At 65.7% G+C, this 11,446-nt stretch overlaps 1 pseudogene; it reads right to left on the minus strand.

Annotated features, from left to right (window-relative positions):
* Positions 1 to 1,566: 1,566 nt before the first annotated feature.
* Positions 1,567 to 5,532, minus strand: LOC120393327 (annotated as a pseudogene).
* Positions 5,533 to 11,446: the final 5,914 nt, after the last annotated feature.

Consider the following 11,446-nt stretch of genomic DNA (forward strand, 5'->3'; position numbering starts at 1 on the left):
AGATCTCTCCCTGGTAATGTGACACTACGTGAGAGCACAAAGCTCCCCTCTAACTGCCAAACCTCACGTCTGTCTCAGTCGTGGGGCATAAACCTGAGAAAACTTTCAGGCCGACTTGAACTGTGGTGGGTGTTTGAACTGCAGAGTCACCGGACGTGTGACTATCTTACACTCCGCACTGGCCTCAGGCCCGTGCCCGAGCGCTCTGACTGAACTCGGGGCTGGTTTCCCTGTGATGAGACACGGTTTCTTCTTTTCCTGCATGTCACTTTATAGCCAGACAAAGTCCGACTGCGAGGGAGGCACACGCTGTTCCCACTGAGGGTAACGACCCACTGGAACAATTTACCAAGGGCTGGGGTGATTCTCCACCCCCACAGTGTTTAACTCGCGACTGGCTGCTTTTCCCCGAGATCCGCCCCGTTCGTGATCGTGGGGCAGGTCTCCGGGCTGGGCTGTCCGGGGTCAGGCAGATGAGCACAGTGGCCCTGTCTGGCTCGATGGACGTGTGCTGTGCCTGCGACCCTCTGCAGCTAGAGGCCTTGCTCGGACGCCCGTGAGCCGGAGGAGAGACGCTCGTTCCCTCCTCACGCCGCCTTCCCCAGCGGCTTCCCTTGCCGGGCGGTTCAGGCCGCAGCCCCACGCACCTGGTCTGAGTCTGCTAGCCCCCGGGCACTGCTAGCCCCACTCCCCCGGCACTGCACATGCTGCAGCCACTGGGCCCTGCTGCGTGAACCCCTCACCCCCCAGCAGCACAGGCGGCGTCAGCCTTTCCAATCCCGGCAGAGGCTCTGACCCCCCCGGAGTCTCCAGCTCTCTCGGGGGGGTGACAGACCGTCTCTGCCGTCTCTGCCCAGGCGGGAGGAACCAGCTGGGGCGCTGCGCCCCACTTCTTCCCTTCCCATCAGTGACAAGCCTGGCCCGGCTACAGGTCCAGTTGGGGGGGGGGGGACACCTCAGCCCTGCTCAGGGTCCCAGCAATCGGGGGACACCCCCTCCCCCCCCGGGGGCACCTGTTTCATCCCTCTGCCATCAGCCCAACTCATCAGCTGCCTCCCACCCCTCCCCAGCGCAATGTTCACAGCCCCGGCATCTGGGTCTGAGAAACAAACCCCGCGGCCCCCTGCCTGTCCCCCACTGCAGGGATCAGGGACTCCCAGTCCCCCCCCACACACACACACCCGGCTCAGCCTCTCACTCCCGGTCCGTGACTCCCACCCTCAGCCGACAGAAACCCCGGAGCTTCCCGACGCAGCGACTCCTGGTCTTTGCTACCTGGTTTATTGATCACGTGCAGGGTCCGTCCAGCACTGAACTCTCCGGGGAGGGGGGAGAGGAGAAATGAGGCAGAGGGATGGGCAGGAGAGACCTGGCTGGACTCCTGGCCCGGTCGGGCGGCCTCGGCCATCCCGGGACGACGTCATCGGCCTTTATCCATGGAGCTAGAATGGAACGCCTCCTCATAAACACAGCCGGGAAGGGGGCCACGGCGCTGGCCAGCTCCCCCCGGCAGCAGGGAGCCCCCCACAAGGGCTCCGGGTACCACTGGCAGGGTGCACAGCTCCGTGGGGAGACCCGGGGAAATGAGAGCGAGGGGGGCTGGCTCGCCGTCCTGCCGGCCAAACCCCGGCACAGCCCATCACACACGAGCCACCCCAGCGCCCAGCTCCCTGGGCAGCACCGAGGGGAGAGGGTAGCGCCCCACAGGACACGGCTCCAGCTGGGCCAGACGCAGGGGCGGGTGGCAGGTTCCTTCTCCCCCTGCCACATCAGGTGGGTCGGGAACTCGGCAGCAAGGAGGAGCCGATGGGGCTGCCTGGGCGTGGCAGAGCCAGAGGAGGGGTCTGATCAGCTGCTAGCAAGGATGGGGCGGCCAGATACTTGGGAGAGGTGTGAGGGAATAGGGGAGCGCCCCTCACTCTGGCTGGGCAGGGCGGCGAGGGGGTCTCCTCCCCCGTGTGGTGTCTGGTGGGTGGGTACTGGGGAACCAGCCAGCCCTAGCAGGGTGGTGAGAGGGGGTCTCCTCTCCCGCATGGTGTCTGGTGGACGGGTACCAGGAGGACCAGCCAGCCCTAGCAGGGCGGGGAGGGCGTCTCCTCCCCCGCATGGTGTCTGGTGGGCAGTTACCAGGAGGACCAGCCGGCCCTAGCAGGGTGGCGAGGGCGTCTCCTGCCCCGTGTGGCGTCTCTGGCGGGTGGGTACCAGGAGGACCAGCCGGCCCTAGCAGGGTGGCGAGGGCGTCTCCTGCCCCGCGTGGCGTCTCTGGCGGGCGGGTACCAGGGGGACCAGCCAGCCCTAGCAGGGCGGGGAGGGCGTCTCCTGCCCCGTGTGGTGTCTCTGGTGGGCGGGTACCAGGGGGACCACCTGGCCCTAGCAGGGTGGCGAGGGTGTCTCCTGCCCCGCGTGGCGTCTCTGGTGGGCGGACAGGCCGGCGCGCGCGGGACGCCTCCCGCACTCGGGGCACGGGCGGGCCCGGCGCCCCGCGTGGGTCCGCTGGTGGCGGCTGAGGTTGGAGCTCTGGCTGAAGGTTTTCTGGCAGCGGGGGCAGTGGAAGGGGCGCTCGCCCGTGTGCAGGATCAGGTGGGTGACCAGGTTGGAGCTCTGGATGAAGCTCTTGCCGCAGTCGGGGCAGCGGTAGGGCCGCTCGGCCGCGTGCGTGCGCCGGTGCCGGTTCAGGGTGGAGCTCTGGGCGAAGGCCCGGCCGCAGTCGGCGCAGGCGTAGGGCCGCTCGGCCGTGTGCACCCGCCGGTGCGTCACCAGGGAGGACATCACGCGCGGCTCTTGCCGCAGTCGGGGCACTTGTAGGGGCGCTCGCCCGTGTGGATGCGCTGGTGCCGGTGCAGGTGGGAGCTGTGGCTGAAGCGCTTGCCGCAGTCGGGGCAGCGGTAGGGCCGCTCCCCGGTGTGGGTGCGCTGGTGCATGACCAGGTGGGAGCTGCGGCGGAAGCGCTTGCCGCAGTCGGGGCAGCGGTAGGGGGTCTCGGCCGTGTGGGTGCGCTGGTGCCGGATCAGGTTGGAGCTCTGGGCGAAGCGCTTGCCGCACTCGGCGCAGGCGTAGGGCTCCTCGCCCGTGTGGACGCGCCGGTGCGTGGTCAGGTCCGAGCTCTGGCTGAAGCCCTTCCCGCACTCGGGGCACTTGTAGGGCCGCTCCCCAGTGTGCACCGTCTGGTGCCGGATGAGGTGCGCGCTCTGGCCGAAGCCCTTCCCGCACTCAGGGCAGGTGAAAAGTCTGTCTCCCGGGGAGGCTCTGGGCTGGGCCACGGACCCGTGGGGGCCTGTGAAATCCGCCCCGTACGGCGCGGACTCACCCAGTCTCTCCGCCGTGGCATTGTCATCCTGACGCTCGCAGGCCGCTCCCCGCTGAGGACTCTGGGAGCGTCCCGGGAACGTCCCATACAGTTCTGCTGGCTCTGGACCGTCCTGTTCGGGATTCTCCTCGGTCTCGCTCACCAGCCCCTCGCCTGCTGGGAGAGAACCCAGAGACGGGTCAGTCTCAGCTCGGAAAGTGGGCTGGCAAAGCAAAGAACATTCCCCTGTGGCTGGGAATCCGCCCCTCATGGACAGACCGGAGCCGGGAACCCCTGCAGGGTTCAGCGCTCATTTAAAATCAATGCACTGACGTTCCCAGCCCGTCTGGTGGGGGAGACGGTTCACAGCTGCTGTGCTGCCTTCCTGAGTCTGCAGACAGGTAGTGCCTGTGCCTGGGCTGCTGCCCAGAGCTTCCCCAGCAGCAGCAGCAAAGGGAAATTGGCAAGAATCTGGTCAGTTTCAGGGCTGCTGTGAGACTGATCCAGATCAGGTCAATTTCACCTTGTCCCTGCTGGGAGGCTCTGAACTTTGAGCTATTCACTCGGGGGACAGACAGACAGACAAACACACTGGGATCTAGGGGTGACGGATGGACGGGGTAGGAGCTAGGGATGTGGCTAGCCAGAGACATCTCCCTTCCTGCAGCACGTGGCCATCACATTTCCAGGCAGCGACCTGGCGGCAGGAGCTCCCTGCGGCCCCCACCGGCTTAAATTGTCACTGATTTTAAGAAAGAAAATAATCCCTGGCTACAAAGCAGGTCATGGTCATTATCCCCATCTGTACACCGGGGAAACTGAGGCACGGGGAGGGAACACGACTGGTTCGAGGTCACCCAGCAGGCCAGTGCCCAACCCAGCTCTCCTGACTCCCAGGCCAGTGCTGTATCCACTAGACAACGCTGCCTCCTGGTGCTTTTGAAGTGAACTTCAAAGCAGCACAAAGTGAGAAGCTGAGGTGGGAGAAATCTGGTCCCAGGCAAGGTACAGAAATGAAACCTCCTGCCCTGCGTTGGGCAGCCAAGCGGCTATTTAGCCTGACGGACACATGAACAAACCCCAGGCACCAGGACACCTGAGCCATTGCGGGGGGGTCTCTGAGAACAGGCAGCCTGAGCCAGCAGCTGTCCCCTGGCTCGGGGCTCTGTTCCCGGCCCTGCTGCTGGGTGACCCTGCACAAGCCGCGTCCCCTCTCTGGGCCCGTTTCTCCTCCCGCCCTGTGTCCGTCCGACCTAGTCAGACTGGGAGCTCTGCAGGGCGGGGCAGCCTCTGGGGGGGTTCGTACAGCGCCTGGCACGGCGGGGTCCCGGCCCACGAGCTCTGCTAATGCAAATAGTAACAACGACAACCCACGTTAGGGGGGGTCACCCCGGTTTCCGACTCGGTTTAAGCGACTCCTCACCTGTGCGGGCGTCTCTCGGGGTCTCCTCAGCGCCCCGGGGACCCGGGACCCCCGGCTCTGCCCCTCGCTCCATCCGGGAGAGCGTCCGGCCCAGGGATCAGAAATCCTGCTCGGGAGACGGGGACAGGCGAGATCAGGGCTGGGGACGCAGCCCCACGTTTGTTACATGGAAGGGTCCAGGATTCTAATGCAGCCACTTTTCGGGCTGGTCCAGGGCGCGGGAGGGGGTGGGGAGATACAGAGCTCGACCGGTCTGACCCAGGGCGTGGGGAGAGGGCTGGGTACTGGGGATGGGCCCAGGGGCTGATCAGGGGCAAAGGAAGGGGGCTGGATACTGGGAGGGATGTGCCTGGGGGACTGACCCGGGGGCAGGAAGGGGGGTACCACAGCCCCTGGGGTCTCACTGTCCCCTACAGACACCCAGGGCGGTGGAGGGATGCGGGGGGGGCTGTGGGCTGTTAGGATCTTACTCACCCCCCCCCGACTGCTGCTCCTGCCCCATGGCTGGGTGGGGGTCTGCGCCCCCCCGCCCCCTTCCAGCCCCCCACACCGCCCGCTGTCCCGCAGCGCCCCGGCCCGGCCCTCCCGCACTGCCCCCATCCCCTCCTACCTCCCCCACCTGTCCTCCTCCTCCCCCACCCCGGCCCGGCCCGGCCCGGCCCCTCCCGCACCTGCCGGCTCGGCGCAGCAGCTCCTTCCCCCGGCGGAGCTCGGCGCTGCCGGCCCAGGGGCGGCTCCAGCCCAGCGCGGCCCCCGGGCTCCCCCCGCCCGGGCCGGGAGCAGCAGCGGGGCCGGGCGCGGACGCAGCAGCGGCGCTGACCCAGGAAGCCCAACCCCCGGGGGGGCGGGGCGAGGCCCCGGGATGGGGGGGGGGGACATGGACCCGCCCCCCGACCCGCCTCTGCCGGGCCGTTCCCACTCCCGGAGGGGCCGGGAGGCTCCCGGAATCACAGACCGTGTCTGGGGGGAGCCAGCAGGACCAGGGCCAAGCAACGCGCCCGCCCAGCCCCGGCTGCTCCCCGATCCCCCCGGTCCTGCAGCCCCCCCCAGCTGCCTGCTCCGGGGCTGCCTGCGTGAGGGGCCACGTGGGGCTGGACGGGCACCCGGGTACCCCGGGGTCAGGGCGCTCGCCTGGGAGACCTGCCTGCGATTCCCACCACCCTTCTTCACAGGGGAGCCAGGCCCCGGCCTCTGGGTCCCGCCGGGCCGTGGGGTGAGAGCCCGGCCGTGCAGGGGGGCTGGATACATATGTTAGAGCAGTGACACTCGGACTGGCCTGACCCACACGCCATGGTGTGAATTCCTTGTTTCATTTGCTCTAGTCTCTTCATGGTTAAGCAGTGTCACGGGGTGTGTGTGTGTGTGTGTGTGGGTGTGTGTCTGTGTGTGTGTGTGATTCTCACAACAAACAAGTTAGTAACTTGCACGTTGATAAGGTCCCTGGTTAAGAACACAGTCAGAGCAGCCTGACGGGTTAATAACTGATACAGATTAATAATTAAATCACAGGGCGTTTTAATACCCGGCGCGGCAAAGGGCCGCAGGAGACATGTTAAACAGGCGCTCGGGGCGTGCGAGCCGCAGTCTGAGTGTCCCTGCACCAGAGCCTGCGAGGCTCAGACACGCTGGGAACGGGGGCGGGTACGGCCCTTGGAGAGACAGAGGCGTTTACACCCCTTTAGCCCCCCTGCTCCGGCCTGGCGGGGATCAGCAGGGGCTGGGGGAGCCCAGAGGCCATGGGGAGCCCAGCGGGGGCTGCTCCAGCCTGGCTGGGCCATGGGCCCGGCCTGCGCGTGGATCAGGAAGAACTCCCCAGCCGGCGTAGCGGGGCGTTAGGCGTGTTAGGCAGGGAGCGCCCGGGGGAGGGAGCCGTAACTCAGCCTTGGGGCAAAACCTTCCAGGCCTGTGCGGGTCACAGAGCAGAACCAGCAGGTTATACGGTGACGCCGATTAGCCCCTCAAGAGCGTTTCCTGGGGGGACCCGTCGCCCCATTTACACTCCTGTTCTCTCAGCAAAGGACTCAGGGCGACTGGGAAACGCAAAGCCGCTTTATTCCTCCTGCTTCGGAGCAGGAAAACCCCAAACAGCCCCTGAGTGCCGGGGCCTGGTTCCGGATGCTGCATTTCAACCCCGCCCCAGGCCCTGCCCCGTGCCCCGTCCTTCCTTCCTGAACGAGAGGAGACCCGGCTGTGCGCTTTACTGACTGACACTACGGCCAATGAACCCGGGAGCCAGAGAAACGCAGAGCTGGGCCTAGGGGGTTAACCACGTGCTGGAGGTAGCGTGGGGAAAACACTGCGCTGTATCTCAGGATGCCTGGGTCCTATTCCTGACTCTGCCACTGAGCTGCCGGCTGACCTTGGGCAAGTTACTTCATCTCTCTGTGCCTCATCTCCCTACCTGTGAATGGGGAGAACTTGTGCTTCGGCTGTGTAGAGTGTAAGCAGGGCCGGACTGTCTCCTCCACGGGGTGTGGCCAGTCACTGGCGCGGGGGGCCGTGGTCCCCGAGACGCTTTGGTAATAGAACAGCAATTAACAGAGGCCCTCGAGGGCTGAGAGCTGACGAGTCCATGTCGTGTCACCGGGAATAGGGCAACATCCCTTTAACCAGCCCGGGAGCCTCTGGAAGCGCCCGCCGTGCCCTGCGCGTTAGAAGCTGCCAGGAGGAGGGATAGCTCAGTGAAACCCAGGGGTGTGAGTTCAATCCTTGAGGGGGCCATTTGGGAAACTGGGGTAAAAATCTGGGGATGGGTCCTGCTTTGAGCAGGGGGTTAGACTAGATCCCTCCTGAGGTCCCTTCCTACGCTGAGATTCTATTAACCCAGCCAGGGCCGCGTGTCTGTGCAGTTAATTAACACGGGTGTTTGGGGCCCAGGTTATTCCTGTGTAATGAGCGAATGACACGACGCGCCCACTCAGAGACCCACCCTGGAGACCCCACTGCGACCTCAGCTCCCTTCCAATGGGCCTGTCAGACGCACCCCTCTGCACCCCTCTCCCTCCAGCTTTTCAGTTACCACCCACTCACGCTAGCTCAACCGAAGGACAGAAACTCGGTAACGTCACAGCTCGGAGCGTACGGAGCCGGCCCGGTGCAGCTGAGACGCTGGTGAGCCACCATGACGCCAGCTAGCCCGGCCCCGCTAACCAGCATTTACAGCCCAGCTGGCTTGTGCCTGCAGAGATTGGCCAGTCGGCTGGGCTGACAGACAGAGGAGCCAGATCCCCAGCCAGTGTGAATCCACACAGACCCCAACGGGGCTGCAGCCGACTCATGCCAGCCAGCTCCACCCCCACCGACCCCAACAGGGCTGAGACCTGGCCCAAGCTTTTCCGGCAGACGGGGCAGTGGAAGGGGCGCTCGGCCGTGTGGGTCCGGCGGTGCTCGACCAGCTGGGAGCTGCGGCTGAAACCCTTCCTGCACTCGGAGCAGCAGTGGGGGCGTTCGCCCGTGTGGACGCACTGGTGGGTGACGAGGTGGGAGCTCACCTGGAAGCGCTTCCCGCGGGCTGGGCACTTGTAGGGTTTCATAGAATTTCAGGGTAGGAAGGGACCTGAGGAGGAATCTAGTCCAACCCCCTGCTCAGAGCAGGACCAATCCCCAGACAGATTTTTGCCCCAGATCCCTAAGTGGCCCCGCAAGGATTGAACTCACAACCCTGGGGTTACCAGGCCAGTGCTCAAACCACTGAGCTCTCCCTGCTCCGTGGGTCGGCTCTGGTGCCGGATGAGGTTGGAGCTGTGAGCGAAGCCTTTCCCGCACTTGGGGCACACACAGGGGCACTCCAGTGTGGACGCGCCGATGCCTGGTTATGTCTGAGCCCAGGGCGAAGCCTTTCCCGCACTTGGGGCACACACAGGGGCACTCCAGTGTGGACGCGCCGATGCCTGGTTATGTCTGAGCCCAGGGCGAAGCCTTTCCCGCACTTGGGGCACACACAGGGGCGCTCCAGTGTGGAGGCGCTGATGCCGGGTGATGTTGGAGCCGAGTGCGAAGCCTTTCCCGCACTTGGGGCACACACAGGGGCGCTCCAGTGTGGATGTGCCGATGCCTGGTCATGTCTGAGCCCAGGGCGAAGCCTTTCCCGCACTTGGGGCACACACAGGGGCACTCCAGTGTGGACGCGCTGATGCCTGGTTATGTCTGAGCCCAGGGCGAAGCCTTTCCCGCACTTGGGGCACACACAGGGGCACTCCAGTGTGGACGCGCCGATGCCTGGTTATGTCTGAGCCCAGGGCGAAGCCTTTCCTGCACTTGGGGCCAGGGGCGGCTCTAGAAATCGGGCTGCCCCAAGCAGCGCGGAGCGCTGCGCCGCCCTTCCCCGGTCCCGCGGCAGGTCCCCTCTTCCCGCGGCTCCGGTTGAGCTCCTGCCGGCATGCCTGCGGCAGGTCCACCGGAGCCCGGGACGAGCGGACCTGCCGCCGCGCCTGCGGGAGCTCAACCGAGCCGCGGGAAGACGGGACCGCCGCAGTCATGCCTGCGGCAGGTCCGCTCGTCCCGGCTCGGTGGACCTGCCGGCATGCCTGCGGCAGGTCCACCGGAGCCAAATGCCGCCCCCCCGGGAAACGGCCGCCCCAAGCGCCTGCTTGGCGCGCTGGTGTCTAGAGCCGCCCCTGCTTGGGGCACACACAGGGGCACTCCAGTGTGGACGCGCCGATGCCTGGTTATGTCTGAGCCCAGGGCGAAGCCTTTCCCGCACTTGGGGCACACACAGGGGCGCTCCAGTGTGGACGCACCGACGCTGGTCTGGTCATGTCTGAGCCCAGGGCAAAGCCTTTCCCGCAGTTGGGGGATTTGGGGGGTCTCTCCCCCGTGTGGCCGGCCTGGTGTCTGGTAAGCTGGGTGCTCTGATGGAAGCTCCTCCCACACCCCTGGCACTGGTGCAGCCTGTCTGTGCTGTGCTGACCCTCGGGGCTCCCAGCCGCGTTTCCCTGGGATTGTCCCAGCACCATCCCACACGGTTCCGCTCGCTCCAGACCCTCCTTCTGGGGATCCCCCCCCTCGCTCTCGCTCGCCGGCCGTCCCCTGCAGGATTCAGCGTGTAGGGTCTCTCCCCCCAGGTGGGCGCTCGGATGGGGATCCTGCCGGGATGAAGGGACAGGGGAGACTGCACTGGTGGGGGAGCAGGTCCAAAGAGCAATCCCTCACTTTCACCCAGCCCCTCCCTGTGCCTGGCGTTGAACCCAGAGCCTCTGCCTCGGCTGCGGGAGGGTTAACGGGGAATTTCCCACTGTGGATTCCCCCTCCAAGAATGAATAAACATTGGGGGAGGCACAGACACCCCCCAGCAGAGACTGGGATGCCCATGGGGCTGCACAGACCCATAGCAAGAGACAGCCCCCCCCCCCCCCGCTCAAAGCGCTCACTTCATCAGCCATCACACGTCTCCCTGTCCCTCGGCGACTGGGGAAAGACTCCGAGAGCTCTGGAATTGTTGGGGTTACTCTACCCTGAGCCCTGGGGCGCCAGCAGCCCCCGCGGCACCGCGGCCAGCACTGTCGGTGCATCAGCCGCGGGGCCCTGTAGGCGCCAGCCCTGGGGGTCCCAGTAACACTCAGGGACGCGGCTCGGGGGAGGGGTATTTCCTGGGGCCGGCGGCAAAGGGTGGGGGGCAGATCCCCCCGGCCCAGAGGCAGCTGCAGCTCCAGGGGACCGATAGCGGCTCCGGTTCAGGGCCCTGGGGTGGCCCAGTGGAGAGTCGGGGCCTGTCAGCTGCGTGCCAGGGGTGGCCGCTCCAGCCTGGACGCCAGCCCAGCCAATTGGTGTCTGTGGGTTTCTGGGCCCGGCTCGGGGAGTCTCTCTCCTGGGGCCCCCGGCTCCGGGTCTCTGCTGCTCCCTGAGTCCCCCGCAGACCTGCCCCAGCTGGGACCCCCCGGCAGCCTGTTCCCCGCGCGGCCCTGGCACCGTCCCTGGGCTTCGCTCCAGCTGCCCTGCGGCTCCCGGCCCCCAGCCAGAGCCCAGCCCCCCCAGCTCAGCACCTTTCCCCTGACCTGGCTTGGAGTGCGGCTGGGAGCGGGAGCTGATGGGAAAGGCAGGAGGAGGGGGGGGGCTGATGGGAGCCGTACCCCCTGCTTAGCAGATCGTCACACGTCTCTCCTGAACTGGGATTGAAACGTCCGTCCTGTCTCCTCCGGGCGGGAGTCGCTCTGACTCCCGTGAGCTGGAGCCACACCGCACACCCCTTGGGTTACAGTCATTCCGGTCAGTCCCTGTCCCATGCCATGAGCCTCCCCCATGGGGGAGTTCTTGGTCCCCGCGTAGGGTGAGGACGGGGGAATTCGGGGCCACGTCCGTGCTGAGTTAATCTCTACATAGCCGGGGCAGTCGTCGGACTTTGCCAAAGTCCAAATTTCTCGGTCCAGGTGGCGTCAAGGGCCAGACTCCAGGGACAGTAACAAAAATACCAACAATGAAATAAGTAAATAGATTTCGGGGTCTGGGCCAACGTGTCTGGCGCTCGTCCCGTTCCAGTGGGACTGCCCGGCCAGTGACAGCCTGGGTCAGCGAGAAGCAGGTCTCAAGGGCGGGGACGGAGCACGTGAAGAACTGGGCGGACGGCAGGGACGGGAGACGGGCGAGAAGGCAGGGCAGGAAAGACGTGACGGTTCGTGGAGCTGTAACTAAGGAGGGGGCCACGTTTTAATGCCTGGTAACGATGATCAGTTTTGCATTTCTTTAGAATCGCTCTGTTTGTGACGTTGTGTAAACCGGCTACCAGCGATGGTGCCTTGGGA

This window comes from Mauremys reevesii, unplaced genomic scaffold (assembly GCF_016161935.1).
Source record: "Mauremys reevesii isolate NIE-2019 unplaced genomic scaffold, ASM1616193v1 Contig18, whole genome shotgun sequence".
NCBI classification, from domain to species: Eukaryota; Metazoa; Chordata; order Testudines; family Geoemydidae; genus Mauremys; species Mauremys reevesii.